The sequence below is a fragment of the Anastrepha obliqua genome, chromosome 5 (genome assembly GCF_027943255.1).
Source record: "Anastrepha obliqua isolate idAnaObli1 chromosome 5, idAnaObli1_1.0, whole genome shotgun sequence".
Classification (NCBI taxonomy): domain Eukaryota; kingdom Metazoa; phylum Arthropoda; class Insecta; order Diptera; family Tephritidae; genus Anastrepha; species Anastrepha obliqua.
In genome coordinates, this window is record NC_072896.1 from 96,875,269 (window position 1) to 96,898,719 (window position 23,451).

The following is a 23,451-nucleotide window of genomic DNA, read 5'->3' on the forward strand; positions in this document are numbered from 1 at the left end:
ACTCAAAAATAAATTTATCCTACTCTTTGTTGTTGTTGTAGCAGCATAAACATTCCCCATACATATTCGAGAATACTGCCGAAGTGACAGTCATTGCCCGAATATACATATAGTAAATCCGGATCGTAACGTAGAACCGACTGTCGGGGACGCACTTTCATCAAAACTGCAAGCCATTGACTTTTACACTGCACTATGTAGGCCAGCATTTGATCGTCAAATGCTTGAAATTTTTACACTTTTTTTTACACACTCGCTTATTCTAGAATCTCGTTATACACTTTTAATTTTTTCTTTCCCACAACATATATTTTGGCGAATCTGGAGCAGCAAACTTGAGCTCATCTTATACCATCTTACTTTGTTTTTTATGGAATAAATTTTAATATCTGTTTGAGACCTCCACAAAATACAAATCGTAGCGCCACGCTTAGTTTGACGATTTTTTCGAATATCTCTAAGAATTCTATTAACCGAATATTGTGGTCGGCCATGTTGAACTCTACTCACATCGTTAAGCTGTAATCTCTTAGAATTCTTGTTGGGCCGCAGGTGTTACCTGATATCTATATCCAAGTGGATTTTATACATTCCAGCAGCCAGCAGCAGATGTAGGTGAAAAATATTTGTCTGATATCGAGGCAGAATATTCACATTATAAATGCTGATACAATTCATGTAAAATCTCGTGAGGTTAAAATGTGTATAAGTTTTGGCGGTGATTCAATAAAGGTTGCTGTCAACAACAAATGCTGCCGCAGCACTGCTATCACTAAATTTAAAATATTTCTTTGGCTTTACGAACGAAAATAAAAGAAAATAAATAAATAAGTAAAAAATAAAAAAAAAAAATATGTATCAAATAAAACCTAACGCGGAAACACCAATCTTTTGAGCGCTGAAAAATGCAAAATCGGCCAAAAATTTAAAATATTTTTCACATGAAACCCAACAAATTTGAAAGTCAATAAACCATTTTCCACCCGACACAAGCAGTATTTTAAGATGGGTAGTAGTGGGTTGGATGCAAAGAGGATACCAAACGAATTCAAGACAGAAATAAATGACCAGCAATTCTTTTGCAAATATTTTTACTACGTCAAATGAACCTCACTCGCAATCGCACTACTTATCACACTGAGTTTATATAGCCAGTATTTCGGTCTCTTTGGCTTCATTTTTTCTCAATTTGCTTATTTGTTTATTTGGTTTGACACTAACATATGCATGTGCACACATACATACATACATGCGTACAAACAGACATATATACATACACATATGCAGCAATGATTTCCTCACAACGTCTGCATGCTGTCGTTTTCATTTCGAATTCAGTGCGATGGCTTAAGGAGTCAGCAAATCAGAATTTGCGGAGGTGTCGAGAAAATCAATGAGATTAAGGAGGCGAAAAATAGTAGAATGGATAAAAATGTGCTTAGGAATATAAAATATGTAAAATGGGAAATCTGAAAAATATCTAAAAATAATACATGAGAAAGGGAGAAGGAAATGTGTATTTTGATGTGAAAATAATATCCACAGGCTTGCCAAAAAAGTCGTAGAGGACGCAGCAGATTGAATGGTCGAGTAGATAGCGAGCAGGCCTGAAAGTTGGCTGCTGTAAATGATGCGAATCTAAGTGGCTTTTTATGCCTTGTCGACCCAACTTTTTCATGCAACTTTCGACAGTGAAAACCATTTTTATTTCGCTCACCAGTCATGGCTTTTCCTTTCCACAAATAATAAATTGTTTGCATAAATTGAATGACAAGAAATACGATTTTTAAGTAGATTTAGCAATAAAATTTTTAAATTCATTTTTAACAGTCGAAATAAAATTTAACGATTTTCGTGTATTTGCATAGGCACAGTAAATTTAAAGAAATAATATGCAGGAATGTCGGTGTGGAGGAAAAAATAAAATAAAAAGAAAAATTTATAAAAAATATGCATTTGTGGAATTGCAAAGTTGGCTATGTAGCAGCAAAGTAGCAAAGTTGAGTGGAATTAAAGCGCTTCACGACTCACTAATATCTCCAGCGATAGAATAATTTTGAGGGTATCACTCGTACTCGTATTGGAAATTAATACTGTATTTTGTGTTTCCTTATAAATAGCAAGGTGTTATTTTCCACCTTTTGAAAATTGTATGAAACCACGCCCAGTTGAAACGGCGATCCTTATATATTTTTTCCCGTGCTTCGTAGCTTAACCATAAGGTCCCAGTAATCATATTATAATTTGGTTTATTTGACACTAAGAATTTAATTTGGCTCCAGAAACGGGCTGCTTTTTTCACTTTTGCTTCAACTTGCTGGTGTTGCGAGTGTCCAACTTCCATGAGAGTTCCAGTCTAGCGCTGTTCTTATGACGTTATCTTCTGCAATTACATGTCAAAATTGTAAACCAATCAGAGCAAGGCTGAGCGGGTTATAACTCTTTTACTGGAAGGTTACAGTCAAAGTTTCAGGCCAATCAGAGCAAAATTGAGGGAGTTACAGCACTTTTACCGAGGAGATTTGACAGTTTTGCTATTTGAGAACCGATTTTCATTTCTCTTTTGCCTCATTTCTCCAACTATCAACATTCATTTAAGTGTGCTTCGACGTTATCAAGCCATCTCTTTCTAGGTCGGCCTCTCTTCCTTCCTCCTATTGGACGCAAGGTAAACACCTTTTTTTGGATTCTTTCATTGGGCATCCCAAAGGCCAGCATTGCTTAAAAGGTTTTTTTTGCCGGTGAGGTTGGGTTAAAAATGCCTTCGCACCATATAGTAACCGTCGCTACTAAGTGTGTGGTGATGCCACTAAAAATATCCTTCCTCTTCTCTTGGATCTTTCCCTCCACCAAGGGACTGCATTGCTTCGAGGTAGAGGGCCAAGACGGCGTCCTAAGAAGGATACTTACTTACTCACCCTGCGTCCAGGGTTGCTTATTTTGAGAAATCAATGCTCAATGCTCTTCAGCACAACTTTCCATTTCCCGTTTCTTTTTTTCAGATAATATCCTCCACGAAATTTGCGACGGAGTTCCATTTTTCTTCGCCTATCATCATTTTCTCGATAATTTCTTCCGGTGTAAATACACCAATAGGTCGTTGCAGGGCTATTCTTTCTATGTTCTACCTCTCGCATTTAAAGAAGGTGTGGTCCGCATAATCATACTCCGTACTCCATATATACAGTTTGGTAGGCTCACTTTTCCCATTCGCCACAAATACTTGCGAAAGGACCCATGTCCGGACAAAAACTATGTGAGGTAATAGTTAACCTCACCGTGCTTTCTTTCTACCCACTTTTTTAGATCGGGTATTAGTCTCGCTCTCCATCTACCATACCATTCAGAGTTCCATCTTGCCTGCCAAAGTGCGAGCGTTCGAACTCTAATATCGGAGAAGCGGGGTACTGGAATTCCTGTGTTTTTTGCAACCCACCTTCGTTTGGCCTCTTGTGCTAGAATATCTATAGGGGGGGTTCCGCTGATAATTAACACCACTGCTTTAGATACTGTTCTGTATGACGAAGCCATTCTGAGAGCGCAGGTGCGTTGCACAGATTGCAGAGTTTTCCGGCATTGTACCCTTAGCGAATCTGCCCATATTTCGCATCCGTATAAAAGAGTCAAGTTCGTTATGTCCATTAAATTGCTTAATTCGCATAAATCTGACGAAGAAAGGAAGGAATGATTGCAACGTATATAGCACGCAAGCTGTTATATTCTATGTTTCGCACCTTTAAAAGAGTACTGAATTAAACTTAGCATCGAATGTACTTAGCTTCGTTCGTATGGACATGTGAGTCGTCCATTTCTTCTAGCTAAGTACCGGGAATCTGGCACAGGCTTGCCGCACTACTAGGTTCAGGGCAAAGTTGAACAAAAGCGGAGATAATACTCCATACACAGACATAATACACAGCCTTGTCTTAGACCAGTTTGAACTTCGATGGCATCATCTAAAATATTTTCGTATTGCAAAGGGCAGGAAGCGCCAGCAACCGGTTCTTTTATAATTATGATATTTTTTTCAGGCTCTCTATTGCATTCAAGTGCTCAGCAAATTGCTTCGTGTTTAAGAGAGTCGAACGCTTTTTCAAAATCGATAAAGCAGAGGCAGAGAGGCATCGGCCTGTCAACCGCCTGCTCCACTATCACCATCTAGATATTTATAATGGCCGACACATGAACAACGCGCGCGGAAGCCAGTAGCCGCTGCATCAGCTAATTGGATAACCTTTTGTTAACGATGGGTGCGATGATTTTATTTGTCATATTTAGCAACGTAATTCCTCTCCAATTTTTGCATTTGGATAGGGGCGAAGAGTGATGCCCCTTCTCTCAGGTGAGGTCTTATTATTTCCGATTTCCAAATGTTTTTGTTAGTAAGTGTAGAAGAATACGAGCGGCGGCCGCCGTGGCCGAATGGGTTGGTGCGAGACTACCATTCGGAATTCACAGAGAGAACGTCGGTTCGAATCTCGGTTAAAGATCAAAAATTAAGAAAAATTTATTTCTAATAGCGTCGGCCCTCAGCAGGCAATGGCGAACCTCCGAATGTATTTCTGCCATGAAAAAGCTCCTTATAAAAAAATATCTGCCGTTCGGAGTCGGCTTAAAACTGTAGGTCCCTCCATTTGTGGAACAACATCAAGATGCACACTACAAATATATATATAGAAGAATACGAGCGCTCAGCTTCGGGTCAGCTTTGAGTAGTTCGTGGCTGATGTTGTCGGGCCGGGAAGCGTTGTTGTTTTTAGCGAATGGGTTGCGAGAGTGGCGCTGAAACTAAAAATATAAATATTTCGATAGGCTGATTAATTTTTTGCCACCTTGTATTTACTCAGAATAATCGGAGAAGGAATACTGGCTCCAAATTCTATTGGAACTGTCGTGTGCTGTGAGTGCCGCGAAAAATTTTCCAGTTACTTGAAAGGAAACGACAAAAAAATCACCGATTCCGAACTAATGGATTTTGCTACACTGTTACGCTCCATAGTTTACGCTATCAAATATTTACATAGTTATCCTAAGGGAGATTTTACTTTTTGAGGTCAACAAAAATGCACATCCGTGATAAGCATATGAGCTCCAGGGATTATATGAAAATATACAAGCATAAATACATAATTAATTGGCAGACAAATAAGTCCTTTATTAGCTGTTTAACCGAGCTGCTGCTACAATTTTTGGAGTGCATTTTGTCGCTGTTCCACAAATGGGAAGATCTACCGTTTTGGACCATCTCCGAGCAGCAGATAGGTTTTTCAGAAAAAGCTCTTCCATGGCAGAAATACATTCAAAGGTTTACCCAAGGTTGAAAGGCAGACCCAAGGTTTAATTTGATATTTCATGCCCACATTTGGCTTTCAACCAGGCACTAGCTGTTTGACAGTTACGCCCAAACGTACTCAGCGCTGACTGCCGTACTCCAAGGATTATTTGAAAAAAAATTATTTCTATTAATACACCAGCGTTCTGCATATGGAATGGAAAGTATTTGGAAAAGTTTGTATACACTTGCACAAATAAATTCATGCTTACACTACCGAATTACATGCATTGATTTTAATCTACTCTATCCGCATTTCAATTTTTTTTTTTACTTATTGTTAACTTTTTGTGCCATAAATATTTGCTAATATTATCTAGTGCATAGAAAAATACTCAACAATCAATTATTTATGTTGAATGGTAGATTCAGCGTGTGTTAAGAGTAAATTTGAAGTAAATACATAAATAAATGAAACCTTTTGTTACGCTTGGATTAAAATCCCATTGCGTTAGTATTTGTCTGCCATTGATACGATTGTGTGAGAAGATTTGTTTGTATTGTGTAGAACAATATTTTTATTTTAAAACTATTTACACAATAGAGCATGAAGAGTGAGATACGAGGTTTGGAAAATTTTCGTCAATTTATTTTTCAGCCACATTTTGATAAGTTTGGTTTCGAGCGAAAGTACTAAATTAAAATTTCAAATGAAAAATAAAGTAAAATTAAAAAATAAGAATTAAATTCATTACAATAAAGAAATAAGGAAAATGAAATTATATATTGTACAATTTAATGAAGTGAAGTGCATCAACTAAAAATATTTACAATTTAATAAAAAATAAAATCAAATAAATAAACTCAAAATGAATGGAAAAAAAAGAATTATCGAAAAAGAAATATAAATACATAAAGTAAAATAAAAAATATAAAATATTAGGTCAGTCCATAAGTTCGTGCGTATTTTACCCATAATTTAACTTTTGTACAATTTTTGCATACAAAAAATTATTCGTGGAATGTAACGGAACTATTTATATTATATATATCTCTGATATATAGTATAGGGTTTTTCAGTAAGAGTGCTTCAACTTTTGAACTTTTTTGAATAAAACACAAACGGTTTGACTTTTTTAACTAATTTTTTTTTTATTATCGAGTTTGAACATATACATTTAAGTATGAAATTCTATTTCTGTTGCATGACCACCGCGTGTACGTTTTACGAAGTCCAATCGTTGAACCCAATTTTCGACCACTCTTTTGCATAAATCGGCCGAAATTCCAGCAATTTCGCGTTCAATATTGGCTCTGAGCTCACAAATCGTCGCCGGCTTGTTACTGTAGACCAATGACTTCACATAACCCCAAAAAAGGACGGCTTGTTAAATGGACCGTAAAATGGCCTAATGCTCTTAAAGTAGCAGCAACAGAACGATTATTTTCATAGAAAATTTGCACGATTTGCAATCATTGCTCAAGTGTGTAGCGTTCCATGATGAAATGTATACTAATGAAGTTTACAAACGACAAGCGAAAAATAAAAAATATTGCGTCGTTCGCCCTCCCTATCGGAAAAAAGTTGAAGCGCACTTATTAAAAAACCCTATACATTCAACAAGTGATTTTAATAGCGGATAGATAAAATGGAACCTTCGAACGCGTATTAGAGGCATATTTTGTACTTTTTTATAAAAGTGGTAAAAACGCAACAACTGCTGCTGCAGAAATAAACACTTTGCACGGAGAGGATAGCGTGAGTGTAAGGACCGCGCAAAAGTGGTTTTTAAAATTCTAAAGTGGTAACTGCGACGTGGAGGATGCCCCGCGCGCTGGTCGTCCTGAAGTCTTTAACTCCGACGCCTTGCTCGAACTCGTGGAAGTTGAGCCAAATTTAACATTGTCGATATGATAGCTCAGAGGTTAAATTCATCGCATGGAACAGTTCACAGGCTCCTGGTTCAGTTGGAAAAGGTTTCAAAGCTGGGAAAATGGGTGCAGCATAGACTTTCCGTCGCCAACCTTCAGCAGAGAGTGAATGTGTGTTCTCAGCTGCTGCAACGGCTTCAACATGAAAGTTTTTTGAGCCGTATCGTTACTGATGATGAAAAATGGGTCCTTTACAATAATCCTGTTCGCAAACGCCAATGGTTAGATAAATATGAAACACCAGAACCGGCCCCTAGAGATGGCCTTCACCCTAAGAAGATTCTCCTGCCTATTTGGTGGGATATGGCCAGTATTGTTTATTATGAATGTGGAACCAAACCAGACGATAACTGCTGATTATTATTCCCATCAGCTATCAAACCTGAATGAGGCACTTAAAAAAAATCGACCGTCTTATGTGAATAGACGCAAAGTTTTGCTTCACCACGACAACGCAAGACCTCATACCGCAAGGCAAACATTAGGCAAGCTGAATGGGCTCGGATGGGAGCTAATGTCGCATCCACTATACTCTCCGTATATTGCACCTTGTGATTATCACCTTTTCCCTGGACTTCAATCCCATATGAGTAACAAGAACTACTCCTCAAAAGAAGCTACAAAAAGGGATATCCAGGCTCCAAGGACAAGAAATTTTTTGAGCAGGGAATTAAAAATTTGCTTAAACGTTGGGAAGACATTGTAAATAATGAAGGAAAATATATTATTGATTAATAAATACTTTAAACATCTTTTTATTAATTTTGAAACCACCTTTAAAAAACGCACGAACTTATGGACTGTCCTGATATTATTGCTTATTAGATATACCAAAAATGCTTATTAGATATACAAGCAATGTGTAATAGCTGCTATGGCTTAAATTATAGCCATATTTTATTTTGTGTATAAATAACAAAGAAATATATTTTTTATTTTATCTTAGTTATCCATTTTTTATGTACTTCCCTTTTCTATCAAAGGGATTTTCTTTTGACTTTTTGTCTTATATTATTTTATTTTACTTATTTATTGAATTTGCTGCAATTAATTTTACTTAAAAAATCTTTTATTTATTGGTTTAAAATGAAATAAGTTGTAGTTTATAACATAAAATAAAATATTAAAATTAAAGTAAAATAAAATTAATAAAAATAAATATAATATATAATAAAAATTACATTGAATTACAGTAAAAAAGTATAAAAGAAAATGGAATTTAATGAAGTCAGGTAAAATCAAATAAGGTTAAAATAAAATATAAAAAAAAGAAATGGAAAAATGTATGGCCTAAAAAATAACTATTACATAAATAGCATATAGTTTCCTTTTTTTTTTTGTGTTACTTTTTGAAGTGAAACTTCTTCGGCGCCGATGAACGAGCGAGAATAGACAGTAAAATTTCAAGGCCATGCAACGTTTTGTTAGGCATTTTCGTTCTGCGAGAGAGAAACAAAATATAACGTTGAGGAAAAGGAGAGAGAGAGCTATACCTTATATAACGGATGGGTCAAATAAAACCTACTAATGACTCAACACTACAGCTTAGCAGTATGCGCAGTTGCTCCTTCTTGTTGAAACCACAAATTAGGATACTGCTCCGCCATTGGCCGCAAAAAGTTTTCAATCAATGTTCAGTAAGAAGCTCCTGAAATCGATACCGGCATTTCATCCTTATTTTCGAAGAAATATGTACCGATAACTCTAGTGGCCATAACACCGTACCAAACATTACATTTAGATGGGTGCAACTGATGTTGGTGTGTTACCCTTGGATTTTCAGAGCCCCACAATCTACAGTTTTGTTTGTGACATAATCATTTAAATGGAAATGGGCTTCATCCGACATCAAAACATTATATAAAAAATCAATTTGTGTGGCTAATTGTGTAAGAATAGATAAACTCGATAATTTTAACGCGGAGGGCTCCATAATAAATTTTCAACAATTCAATTATAACCTACAAAAAGAGAAAAATAAATATGTCAAAAAATAAAAAAGTTATTTGTGCTTAACATTAGTTGATCTTATTTGGCCTATTAATAGATACACTTTAGGCTATTTTTCCTGAGTTTTTCCTTTTGGTTGCTAATTTCTAGTGAGAACTTGTAGGAAATATATTTTTGGTGCCTACTTTTTGGCATTATAGTTCCTTGGTGCCGACTGTTTGGGGCGTTTTTTGGTCCCAATTTTTTTGGCGTTTTTTTTGGTGCCTACTTTTTGGCGCTTATTTCCATTTATGGCCTAGTGCTTGTGCGTACTATAAAGTACTATCCATTCTGGCGTCGGATTTATTGGTATTGCCGTGCGGTAATTTGTGCCGCTGCTGCGGTTCTGGAATTGCTGTGTTTGTACGAGTGATAAGCGCATGGAGTAGTGCGCGTTATTGCCGCGGTTTGTGTCCGGCTTTTACCTACACCGGTCGACCCTTCTCCGTTTTTTGTAAATTTTGTCTATTTGTGTTCTCTTCAAATGTTGTGAATTTATTTAGATATATATTCTTATCTCTCTCTCATTCCCTTTCGAGTCTCTCGCTCTTTCTTTGTCTGCCTTGAAAGATTTATTTCTGTTATGTGTACCACGCTACACGCACTTTTTTGTTTTATAAGGAGAAAGCAAAACCGCTTCGAAATTTATTGCAAGAATTTTTTTTTATTTTTCATTACTATATTTTATCTTTTTGCAATTTTATTACTTTTATTTTATTTTGCGTTGTTTGGTATTAATATTATTTTAAATTATTTAAGGTTAACTATAAATTCATTTACACATTTTTTAAGTTACTTAACTTTAATTGAATTAGGATTACAAATAATTATAATACAACCAGAGATATTATATTAAATCAAGTAAAGAAAATCATCTGAATATTCCCTTTAAAGTACATAACAATTTTCATAAACTTTAAATTTTAAACTATATGCATTTTATAATAAATCTGTTAAACGATTTAAATTTTTTCTTATTTTCAGAAACTGTGCCCAGAGGAGGAAATATCACAACACCAATGCGCATATTAGATACCTTCTGAACGGATTTCGCTACAATATTTTTGAAACTAACCAAAGCTTTTCTCCGGAATTCTACCCATAAGCTACTATGTACGTATTCGCTTTAAATATCGTTTCAAGTACTTATATATTTACGTATATATTTAGTTAATTCCCTTTTTTTGCTCGTTGAATAATACACAAATGTACAATGGGCAATAAAATAGTATACGCTTCTATCTCTCTCGCCTTTATTATCTAATGCTGTGGGCAACGCCAAGCGAAATACTTACTGGGGGGTATAATGAAAAGAGGTCCAGGCTACTCAGGATAAACAAAGAATAGTCGTGAGCATTACTAGTTCATTAACTGATACAAAACTGATGTCGAATCGTATTGATGCTGACAATTGATATATCGTTGGCCATTACGGTGTTGTAAGTACCAGTTGCTAGCATTAAAAAAAATAAAACACAAACTATTTCACTTGCTTAGCAAATTTGCAAGCACTAAAGTAATTCAGAACTATGCAGCTTAACCACAAAAATTGTTTATAGCATTGAACAATATCAATTTAACTTTGAATCGCTTACAGCGCTCACCTGTAGTTTGACTTGAAAAATCCTCAGTAACGAGAGCCCGACGTCAGTTAGTCTCCAATAATGGCCAGGCTGTAATTACCTTTTAGTTGAATCAGTCTACTCCACATATCGAATTCACTTTAAAGTTTACCAAAAGCTCGCTAAACTCTTTCGCATCAAATTTTAATTTACTGCAGACGCCAAAAGTGTGTACATTGGGCGTACCGTGCGTATGAGTAACTTTTGGGGTGTGCGTGTGTGTGCTTTTATGAGAAGTGTAAAGCTAGTCAAGTGCAAATTTCCTTACAGCCAAATATGCATTAAAAATGCAAAATTTAATTAAAATTGCCAACCAAACAGTAAAGTAAACATAGAAGAGGCGCATATGCATTTGTATATGTGTGTGTACAGGAACATATGCAGTGAACTCTTTCCTAACGGGCACCACTCTTAAGCGCATATACGGCAGGTATGCGAACGCTTTTTTCAGTAACACAAATATCTTCAGGGATTCGTTAAATGTTTCTCTTTTGAGCGGGTAACTTTCTTATAACAGAATGTGGGCACCTGTTTTCCCAGCAGAGGTATTTTAGTTCCCTTATAAGCGGACAGCTAACAAACCCTGCTACTCGTTTCATTCACAAAATTATTTCATTAAGGCGCGTTGCTACAAAGCAATAAATTTCATAGTATCTGTGAGCTAAATACTTCTCGTCAATTATACGCGAAAGCTGACTATGAACTCATAAATTTTTGAAATTATTGACTTATTAGATGTTCGCCATTTCATACACGGAGCAGAATAGCAAGTGAGTCTACAGACAGAGCAACATTTTTTGAGAAAACAGGCATTTTGGGAAAACAAGCATTTCTAATAACGATAGCGGCTAGACCGCAGAGTTTAAGCTTCTACTTACAGTAGATGCTCAGCTCTCCAAAGTTACTAATATAGTTCAGAAACAAATCCTTATTGAAAATATGAATATTGAATTGGTAATTGTTCTTCAAACATCTCTGACTAATTCTTCTGAAGATGAACTAGCTAATAAGACTAATGACATATTAAGTTAAGTAAATATTATTACCACACAATGCATATTATAGTTTTTGGGACATTACGGAAGACGTACCGATATCAAAAATTGTCCGATAAGGCTGCATACTCTCTTTCTATTACTCAAGCGTTAGAAAACACTGAGAATGGTATCAAAGTAAATGGTGTCTATGTAAATAATATCGGTTACGCCGAGGATACACCTCTAATATTGACATCATGTCTGGCCTTCAAAAACTGGTCGACAATATGGCAAAGCACAGTCAACCATATGGCCTCAAAATCAACATCTGCAAAACTAACTGCATGGCTATTAGCGAAAAAATTCATACGACAATACTTATTTAACAATCAGCAATGCTCCTTTAGAGAGAGTAAACAAATTTAAATACCTTGGTTGCCGGCTCAACAAAAACTGGGATGCCTGAACAGAAGTAAGAAGTCGCATTGAAATGGCAATTTCCATATTTCTTAAATATTTCTTCAATCTAAATCAAATATGTTTCATAAATAACTATGTTTAGTCTCTCTGCTATATAGCATGGCAGGCCATACAATTGTCAGACATGAATAGACTGGAAGCATTTGAAAAATGGCTTCTCCGAAGATCACTTAAAATACGCTGAATTGAACACGTTTCTAATGAAGAAGTGCTGTGAAGAGTTCACGGAACAGACAAATACTCAGGCGCATCATATCTGTGTCATATTCTGAGAAACCCCAACTATGAAGTGCTACAACTCATATTGCAGGGCAAGATTGAGGGCAGAAGAGGTATAGGGCGTAAGCAGTTTTCATGTTACTATGTGCGGGTCACCACTTGGAAACAGCCAGAAAAAAATTTTTCAAATTTATTTAAAATTTTATTAGTTTAACATATATTGTACTACTTAAGCCCGGCGTGCGTTGCTACGTCAACAACTAAAATACATTTAAGAACATGTCATATTCGTTTCTTCTGTGTAAAAATACATGGTCATGCTACTCTGCAGCGTCACTTGGTGCCGAGTGGGATCAATGTAATATTCTACAAACATTCTCCGTGGAAAAATACATATATATACCAATTTTTATAATAATCGGTCTAGTAGTTTTTGAGTTCATCGATAACATACAGACAAACGTTCAGTTTTATACAGGGTGGGGCATGTAAAATTTGCTTTTTGAATCGGCTATAAAAACAAAACTAGTCAATATGTTTTCAAACTTTTTTTTTATTCTGAAGATGGAACATTGTCATTTATGAATGAAAAATAATATCGTTCAAATGACTGCCACGACTGACTTTACAGTAGGCCATTCGATCAACCCAATTTTTAAGCACATTTTCGATTGTTTGGGGTCCAATTTCATGAATGACAACTTCAATTTCGTGTTTTAAAGCATCAATCGTCTCCGGATGGCTCGCATAGCATTTGTCCTTAAGGGCTCCCACAAAAGATAGTCCAACGGGCTTAAATCACAGCTCCGAGGCGGCCAATTGATATTGGAATTTCGGCTGATTATTCGGTTTTCAAAAACGGTAGCCAAAAGTTCGAGTGTCGTCCATTTCATCCTCTTAAATTTTTGGAAACAACTCGTTGAGCAGGTCACGTTAACGCTCGCCATTTACCTTAACCGCGGCTCCTCGCTCATTTTCGAAAAAAAAATGGCCCGATGATGCCGCCAGACCAAAAACCGCACCAAACAGTGACTCGTTGTGGATGCATTTGCTTCTCTACAGTAACGTGTGGATTTTCTGAGCCCCAAATCCGACAATTTTGCTTATTGACATAGCCACCGATGTGAAAATCAGAAAAAAGGAAGAAGACTCACCACTTTGTGCAAAGTAAACTCGAAGGCAAACGAGGAATTGAAAGGAAGCAAAAGTCTTGGTTACGTAATATAAGAGAGTGGACAGAACCAATGACTATTGAGCTGTTGGTTAAAGCAGCGCAAAGCAGAGACACACCCCACAATTAAGAGGAGGAGCTTGGCCAAACACCGAGCAGAAGTGTACGCGCCAATTATTTTCTTTTATTATATGTTACATATAAAAAAGGAAAAATAATTATGAATTTAATAATTAATTAAAAATTGAAACAACTAACTAAATGTATTTAATAATTAACTATGAAATAATTATATTTAGTTAAATCTATTTATCATTAGAAGATATTAGAAGATAATTAGACTAAAGATAAAAGGACTAAAATTTTTTTATGTCACAGCGACCTCAAGAATATTGAATCGCTTTCTGATCTTCAAATACTCCTCCAAAATATGGAAATTAAAGGAAGAATTAGCAGACTAAAATTGTTCCCTTTTTTCAAATCTATTTCACTAACTTGAGTAACAATTATTTTTTTTGCATTTTTGGTATAAGGTTTTCCAATAAGAGGTGTTATTTTGATATTGAAAGAAAAATGATATTTTTAACATAAATGATCGTATGTTTATTTCATTATGCCGTTTTTTTTTATTGGCGCGTACACCATTTTTGGGTTTTTGGCCGAGCTCCTCCTCCTATTTGTGGTGTGCGTCTTGATGTTGTTCCACAACACCACCTGCAGTTTCAAGCCGACTCCGAACAGCAGATATTTTTATAAGGAGCTTTTTTATGGCAGAAATACATTCGGAGGTTTGCCATTGCCTGCCGAGGGGCGACAGCTATTAGAAGAAATTTTTTCTTAATTTTTGATCTTTGATCGAGATTCGAACCTACATTCTCTATGTGAATTCCGAATGGTAGTCACACACCCACCCATTCGGCTACGGCAGCCGCCGTTAATAGTGGAAAATAACTTCAGGCAATTAACCACCACGACCACGCTTACAGGACAATATCCTTTTCATGAAATTTTCCATAACCGAATTGCAAAGTGGCTGCCCTCTATCCCCGATAGCCTCACGAATTGCATCATTGAGGTCTTGAATCGTCCCTCGGCTGTTGGCGTAGACCTTCTCTTTCACGTGGTCCCAAAGAAAAAAGTCACAGAAAAAGATTTATGTATTGGATGTGAAATAACATTGATAGAAAATTAAAGATTTTTAAAAAAATTGTTATTAATTTCATTTGCACTTTTCCCATAAGCAAGCGCAAACTTTTCCGTCCCCTAAGTGTCCGCTTAAGAGGTCTAGAGCTCGAAAAGTTTGGGTATTTTCAGGAATATTTTTATACAATAAAAAAAATTAAAACGATATTTTAATTTTTTAAGCTTTTTACTTAACTTATTTTACATACAAAAATGCAAATTTTTTTATTTTTTTATTTTAAGAATTTGAAAATTGGCGCTGAAGTTGACCCTCCCGAAAAAATAGACCTGGACGATGTTGTCCATTTTGGCTCTTCTATTTATCTGAAACACAAAAACCAAAATAATTATTAATCAGTATGACTGTGGCTATATACTACACTATAAAACTATAATAAAAAAAAATTTACTAAATGGCACGGTTTTGAATTTGACACTCTAAAAACAATTGGGTTCTTTTCAGCTTTTTATTAAAAAAATTACGAAATAATTGAAATAATAGTACATATTATTCTAGTACGGGCGATAGCCACTGATGTTGTGAACAACATATTAAAATTTCAGACGATTCGATTGATTAGTTGTTTTTTTTTTTGTTGGTTTTTGACAACACCAGATCGGGAAAAGTCGTTTCGAAATAAATGAGTTTCAAGTTTGAGGCACCGCTCTCTACCTAGTGAATGGGATGTAGAAGCTATAATATTGGGGATTTCCGCATGAAAATTTCACAGTGTATGCCTAAGATATGCGAAATATCGAAAAAACAAGAAGTCGATTTTTGGAAATTTGTAGACGACCCGGTCCCCTTCAGAGGGTACACCGTACAGGCATATGAAGTTACTTAAAATCAGAAAATAATAATATACTTCGGCTAATGATAAAAACTAAGCGCTCCGCACCGGCACATACCTGCACGCATGCCACATTGATACTAAAAACACGCCAAATAGCAAAGAATTTCGCAGCGCTCTGCTGCCGCACATTAAATATATCGACTCGTAGTTCCAAGGGCGCTGCCAATTTTGTCTTTGAGAAAAACTAAATTTTTATTTATAGTTGTATATAAAATACAAAATTGCCAACTTATATGACTTTAGTGGCCCAATGCGAAACGGCGCTCTAAAATATTTGGTTGGGCGCAACCACAGAAGCCGCACAACACCCGCACACCCGCATATTAAATGCGAGTACGAGACCACAGCTATAACGGCATGTGGAGTGAACAGGTGGCATGCCAAATAAGTAGTTGAATGGCATAAATGTGTGCCAAAAATATATAGTACACATCTTCGCACACATACACACAAAATAGATAACATCCCGCTGTGTGCTTTGACTGCCAGCGTAGAAATATAAAAAGCATAGCACAGCAGGAAGACGACGTGCTTCTGTTACATTGTCACTTTGCAGTCAGGGGATTGTGGCGAAGGGTAAAATTGACACAATATTGTTTCTAGCAGTCTTGGTGTGCGAATCTTCATGTTGTCGGCAGCAAAGTGGCAAGTAGGCGAGTATGCGCTTGCCACACAGTCGGCAGATATTCGCAGAACTTTTTGGTCCTTTCTTCTATGCAGCCTTCCTTCTCTGTGTCCCTGCATTCTTTGCCTTTTCTTAAACTTTCAAACTTTTTTCCCATTTTTTCGCCTGCCGTTTGCCACGTCGCAACTCAATAATAAAATTTACTCTGCTTTGGCACACGTCGCTGTTGCTGCTGGTTGCTGGTGCCGTTGCCAATGTCGATAAAAGTATACCTGACTGGTGAGACGTTGTCGATGCTTACAATAGCAACAAATATTTTTGTTACAAAATCTACTAAACGGATTTCTTTTCTGCCACTTCTATGCCTTGGTTCGTCTTACATTCCACTGCTGCTACCATCTGCCTAAATGATTTCTCATTTAATGTCAATAGCAGCAGGATGAAAAAGAGCAAAAAAGAAACGGAAAAGTTTCGTTGTCGTCGGAAACGAAGGAAACAACCGGAAATGTGATTTACCAAATCTTCAAACCTGAATGTGAGAATGAGCGAGTGAGACATAAAAAATATTTTCTGGAAGGTGCATACCACTTTTTCACGACTTAGTTTCTTGAATGTAGAGCAATTGATCTCTAATAATTTGAAATTCGATCGAACAAAAATTTTTGGTACGGAGTAGTCCCTCTAGCTTTTGGAAATTGAACTATCAGCTTTTGACTTTGTGTAATAAGAACAATTATGTGGTACAAATTTAGTTTATGACAAAGCATTTACAAAATATGTCGCGCAACATTTGGAGATTTAAGATTATAAAAACAAATAAGAATCGCAGAATTACTAATCATTTTGGTGTTTACCGCTTCACACTACTAACAAAATTAATCTACTGGTTATTAACTAAGCCTGCAATATCAGCAGCTGTAACAAAGAAGTGAGAACCAAAATGCCTAAATCATGGCCACGCAAGAGAACGATAACTACTAAGAAGGCGCTGAAATGATTTCACTTTATCCTGCAAACAGCTGGCGCAGAAAGAAGTCGAAGTAATACAATATTAGGCTGGCCTGGCTAACTGAAAGCCATCATATAGACCTATTGGTCCTTAGTGGTACCAGATGGAGCATGTAATAAGCTTGCGTCTTCCTACACATGATTTTCGCGGTTTTACAAGTGGCTAGATTATTCCACCTCCTGTCTATCTGTATTTTCATGTTCGCAGCGATGTCATTGTATTCCGTGTTTAAAGGTTTGAGTATGTAATTTCCTTGTTCGAATTGTACGTATCTTAACCACTTCGGTTATGGCAGCTTATGATACGCGATAGGAAAATGTTAAGAGTGTAAAGCAAATGTGGTAGCGCAGGTAAAAGGATCAGCTTTCTGTGGTGGACCTGCGATACATTGCTCAAAGTTGTGTAAAGTATTTGAGGCTGTGAAATCGCGCTAGAAGGAGCCACTTATTCTCACTTATTTTTTAATTTCGATTACTTAATGCCTTTTCATTGTTTATTGTTGAAAGTATAGCGTGGTTCCTTTTTGTATAAACGGACTTGGCGACATTTTTTCCGACTGCGCTACTACGGATCGAAGCTGGAAGAGAGGATTGGTGGGGAAGTATTCTGCTGGAGAGGAGCTTCCCATTAAGTTCAGTTTTAGGCTTTCAAACCACTATAGTGTTTTCCAAGCGGAGGTAGACGCTATTAAAGAAGCAGTGGATTGATTGCTTACTTCTGTAATTACTGTAAGAAAGCTAAATATCTACTCTGGCGGCCAGGCGGCAATTAGAGCTCTAGGCTCCTTGTTTGTGCTTTCGAAATTAGTCGGGAAATGCCTGATTTTTCTCTCTACTGCATGTGGATACTTCGATATTAAACATATTTGGGTGACCAGGTTACAGGATCATAACGGGAAACTGCTGAGCTGATGAGTTGGCTAGACGGGGGACCCTGGAGATGCCATGAAATTAGAGAATTGGGTTTCCTGTGGTCTAGTCCTAGAAAGCTGAGCTTCGTGTTAACTCAGCATGCGCTGAATCAATGCGCAAATGTGCAAAGTCGCGAGATACTTCTGGCAACGGGTAGACCGAGGGTAGTCGAGGGAACTTCTAAGGCTAACAAAGCCGCAGATCTCGAATTTGGTGGGTGTTTTTACCGATATTGTCCCTTACGTATCCATGTGGGGAAACTGTTTTTTGCTTCAATTCCTCTTTGCAGAAGCTGTCTGGAGGATGAGGGGGAATCATTTCACAACATTTAGCTACACCTGAGCAAATAGTAGGTTTAAATATTACACAACTGATGAATTTCATGAGCAGCTTGAGGCGGTTAGTACTAATTTTAATTAGCCACCGTTGGTGGCCATCCTCCGTTAAAAAGTCCTCTCTTCTTCTTTCCACCTGTTTGGTTCTTTATTTTTCCTCTCTAGGGCATCATATTGAACGAATTTCGATTATTCGTCCAAGCGGGCCTCTGCTCGGTAGCCATTTATCCTAACCTAATTACTAAAGTGTGAGTTTTTAAGAGCTATAGGAAAGTTTTTCAAAAAACACACGTAAAACTCAGAAAAATGCTTCACATTTTTATTTAAATCGACAGTGCAGTATATGGACTGTATTTTATTTAATGTTTCAAGATGATTTCATGCAAATGTTGAGCGCGACTGCGCCTCAAATGGTACATCTGCTTAGTCCAATTTTGGCATACTCTTTCCAATGTTTTGGCCGGTATTTCACATATAAAAGCTTTAATGTTGTCTTCCAATGCGTTAATTGAAGCAGGCTTGTCTGAATAGACATGAGCTTTAACATAGCCCCACAAAAAATAATCTAAAGGTGTTATATCGCACGATCTGGGTAGCCAATTGACAGGTCTCGAACGTGAACTAAAATGTTCACCGAACTCGCCTCTCAACAAGTCCATTGTTACGCGTTCTGTGTGGCATGTGGCACCGTTTTGCTGAAACCACATGTCATGCAAGTCAAGCTCTTGCATTTTGGGCAAAAAAAGTTGGATATCATTTCACCGTAGCGCTCACTATTCACAGTTACGTTACGATTCGCAGCATCTTTGCAGAAGTACGGTCCAATGATACCTCCAGCCCATAAACCGCAACAAACTGTGACCTTTTCTGGATACATTGGTAGCTCTTGCAATTCTTCTGACTGATCTTCACTCCAAATCTACAATTCTTACGTACCCATTGATCCAAAAATGAGATTCTTCGCTGAACACAATTTTTCGATAAAAAAGTGGATCTCAAACTTTCTTAACAGAACACGCATTTTTATAATAAAATTCAATGATTTGCAAGCGTTGTTCGTTTGTAAGGCGATTCGTGGTTAAATTATAGACCAAACTGAAGATGTTTGACGGTGAAACAAAACACGAAACGTTTTAAAAGATAATAGCTAAAAAATCACCCCTTCTTCTTCTTCTTCTTAATTGGCGCGATAACCGCTTACGCGATTTTGGCCGAGCTTAATAAAGCGCGCCAGTCGTTTCTTTCTCGTGCTAACCGGCGCCAATTGGACACACCAAGTGAAGCCAAGTCCTTCTCCACCTGATCTTTCCAACGCAGAGGAGGCCTTCCTCTTCCTCTGCTACCACCAGCTGGTACCGCATCGAATACTTTCAAAGCCGGAGCGTTTGTATCCATTCGGACGACATGACCCAGCCAACGAAGCCTCTGGATCTTTATTCGCTGCGCTATGTCTATGTCGTCGTAAAGCTCATACAGCTCATCGTTCCATCGTCTGCGATATTTGCCGTTGCCAACGTGCAAAGGTCCAAAAATCTTACGCAGAATCTTTCTCTCGAACACTCCAAGCGTCGCTTCATCGGATGTTGTCATCGTCCAAGCTTCTGCGCCATACGTCAGGACGGGCATGATGAGAGTCTTGTAGAGTGTTAGTTTTGTTCGTCGAGAGAGGACTTTACTCACCCCTTACGTGGCACAAATAACGTTTTTATCTGGTTTGAATTTTGTTTGTTCACATGAAAATGACCACTTCTCGTTGAGATGTCGGACTTTGAATCGAAAATGATTGTCATGCAATCGATTTTTGTTATCCCATCAGCCACAGATCGCACAGATTATTTAAGAGCTGTTTCCAATTTCGTAAAAAGATCTCAAAATTTAGAGACTTAAAGTTTCAAATTTCCTTTTTTAAGCTCCGTGCGTATATTTTTAACTGAAATACAGAAATTTAGAAAATTCTACTGCACAAATTTCTTCAATTCAAAACTATGATTTAGTGAAAGTTCTGCCTTGCAAAATGCTGTATTAAAAATTCTGAGAACCGTGAGGATATTGAAAAAAAAAAACATAACTCCTCGCATTATTGTTGAACTACAAATTCTTTTCGCTTGTTTTTCAGTTCAGAAAAAACTCATTCCTTCATTGGAAACACCACATAAATTTTTATCTTTACAGAATTTTGAGCATACTGAATTAGAACCCAAAGAAATTTAGGCTGTTTAGAATTTGTCTCACACATTGGGCCGCTCGGGTAAAATAAATATGTATGTTATATGTATATATAAGTACATATATACATATATACATATATAAGTACATATATACAGGGTTGGCCATATTAAACTGACCCATGTGATTATTAAAAAAATATGGAAAAAGAAACATTTTTTTGTGTTTCATTGTGAAAAACATTTAATTTAGTTCAAGGAGATTCGTTTACATCACTTTTTGAATATGATATCGCGCAAGTGGTCGCCCTTAGCTCGTATAGCGTAATGTGCCCGTTTTTCGGCGTTTTCCATAGTTTTGGCCAGCGTCTCGGCCGATATGGCGGCTATTTCCCGTCGGATATTGGCCTTAAGTGCGCCTAGTGTCTTTGGCTTGTTGACGTAAACCTTAGATTTCAAATTACAGTCAAAAGTTATAGGGTTACTCAATGGGTCAGTTTAATATGGCCAACCCTGTACATATATACATATATATACACACATATATATATAATATGTAAGCATCCTTCAAATACCGACGAAAAGCGGAGAACAGTAATCGTGGGCATATAATCGAAAAGAAATCAAATCTGAATAAACAAGGAGGGAAGTAGAAGCGCATCAGCGGCAACCCATAAAAGTATAAGCACAAATTTGATTCATATTTAATTTGTTGTTGTTTGTTTGCGGCTAATGCGCATTTACTTTTACGCTTTGCTGCACAATTCAGCAACTGCTGGCGAAGTTTCTGGCGGCTAATGCAATGCGGGTGGCAACATTTTACAAATATTTCTGCTGCACGACTGGCAAGTGATTGTCTGCTTCACCGTCGGTAGATAATTTTTTTTTTGTATTTCATCTTATTTTTTCGTTTTCACGCTTCATCGGGCATGTTGCGATATGTTGCAAGCTCTACGTTATCATTACAAATTAAATTTTGATTTGCTGCTGCACTCAAATGCAAGAAAACTGCAGTCACAATAGAAAAAGATAAAATCAGCAGATTTGATGCGAGCATGCGAATGATATTGTATTTCACACATGAAAAGCCATGAAACCTTGCCTTGGAATATCCAAATAAAAGAAAAAAAGATAATAAAATATTCTCTGCACGAAGAGTTCAAAATTCATAGATAAATTGCCGCCTTCAAGGCAACTTATTGTTTTGAAGATATTGATTACTCATACATACTCACACGCGTACATTTGCTGCACGCAAAAGCTTTGCTTTCAAAAAATTTGCCGCTTTCAAACAAAGCGTCTGCGAGCATAAAAGCTGCGACAGTAGAAGCGCCAGCGGCGGAGGCGGCTCGATTTCACTCTTCCCTCTTTAAGAATTCAGAATAGTGGGCTAGTAAGATTTTGCATTCATCTCTCGCCCCCATACCCTTGCGCACTCATACATACTAATACAATAAGACACTCGCATCTCAGTCTGCTGTTTCATTTTTTGCTTGCGGATGCAAACGCTCATGTGCCCGCACTTATCCTTTGATGCGAGGTTAACAAGATGCAAACACTCAGTCACTTGCGAAACTTTCAACACAAAAGCGGATAAAAGACAGCTAAGTCAAAGGGTAAGAAAACAATAACAAGCAGCTGCAGTAAAATAGAAACAACAACTTTTAGAAAGAATAAAGTGTGGAAAGACGAGAGATTGAAAATCAATCGGTGGCGGAGAGTTCTATAAGACAAACATAGAAATATGTGGTTGAAAGTTAAGCAAACTACTCAGACAGATCGAGGATATTGACAGGGGCAATCGAAGTTGCCGAATTGAGAAAGGGTGTACATTCGGATATTTATGGAAAAAACGAAAAATTTAAAAAAAAATATGAATTTTAAATATTTCATTTCAAAGAGAAATTTTGAAAAATTATTAATTTTACACCCCTTCTATGGAGTGTACATTTCGTATATTTATAAAAAAATTTTAATTTTGAAAAAGTACAAATTTTAAACATTCTAAATGGGTGTATATTTGTGAAAGAAAGAAAAAATTTGAATTTTAATAAATATTTCTATAGGGTGTACATTTCGGATATGTATAAAAAATTTTTATTTCGAAAAAGTAGAAATTTTACACATTCTAAAAAAAGTGTACATTTCTAATATCTGTGAAAAAAATGAAAAAATTTGAAAAAGCGTGAATTTTAAATATTTCTAAAGGGTGTACATTACGAATATTTACAAACAGCAAACATTTTATTTTGTGAAAGTATAAATTCTAAATATTCTAAAGTGATGTATATTTCTGAAAAAAAATATCGCAAAAGTATGAATTTTAAATATTTCTATGGAGTGTGCATTTCGGATACATAAAAGAATTTACAAAAATATTTCTGATAAATAAGAAATATTTTGAAAAAGTATGAATTTTAAATATTTATTAAGGCTGTAAATTTCGGATATTTGTGAAAAGAAAGAACAATTTTGAAAAAACATAAATTTTAAACATTCTAAAAGGGTGTATATTTTTGATATTTGTGAACAAAAATAAGCAATTTGAAAATGTATGCATTTTAAGTATTTCTAAAGGGTGTACATTTTGGTTATTTGTGTAAAAAAAAAGAAAAATTTTGAAAAAGTATGAATTTTAAATATTTATAAAGGGTGTATATTTCTGATATTTGTGAATTTTGAATTGCGAATTTTGAAAAACTACGAAT

At 36.4% G+C, this 23,451-nt stretch overlaps 1 protein-coding gene across 1 annotated transcript in view; it reads left to right on the forward strand.

Annotated features, from left to right (window-relative positions):
• The window catches only part of LOC129248467 (uncharacterized), a 148,533-nt gene that overhangs the window by 62,121 nt on the left and 62,961 nt on the right, over positions 1-23,451 (forward strand). Inside the window, exon 2 of the mRNA XM_054888021.1 lies at positions 10,178-10,306. The gene's annotated coding sequence lies outside the window, so the exon portion shown is untranslated. The remainder of the gene's footprint in view (positions 1-10,177; positions 10,307-23,451) is intronic.